This window comes from Psammomys obesus, unplaced genomic scaffold (genome assembly GCF_907164565.1).
Source record: "Psammomys obesus unplaced genomic scaffold, mPsaObe1.curated_primary_1811, whole genome shotgun sequence".
Taxonomy (NCBI): Eukaryota; Metazoa; Chordata; class Mammalia; order Rodentia; family Muridae; genus Psammomys; species Psammomys obesus.
In genome coordinates, this window is record NW_026586463.1 from 635608 (window position 1) to 635925 (window position 318).

The following is a 318-nucleotide window of genomic DNA, read 5'->3' on the forward strand; positions in this document are numbered from 1 at the left end:
AAAAGGGTTACAATTATAACATGTGGACAGATAAAGGAAAGACCACCATTAGAACCCAGAAATATGAACCGATGGCAAGATCTCAATGTGAATGGTCAAGTTAAGGGACAAACTTTAAAAGCACGGGGTGTCAGAACAGTGTGGATGACGTCCATGGTAGTGCCTAGTGATTATAGGGTCTTCAGCACATGTCCACATAGTTTCCAGTACTTCTCCACCCAGAAGGGGTAATTTAACTTCTCTGTTCTTGGGTATGAGATGGATTTATGACTGTGTGTGTGTGTGTGTGTGTGTGTGTGTGTGTGTGTGTGTGTGTGT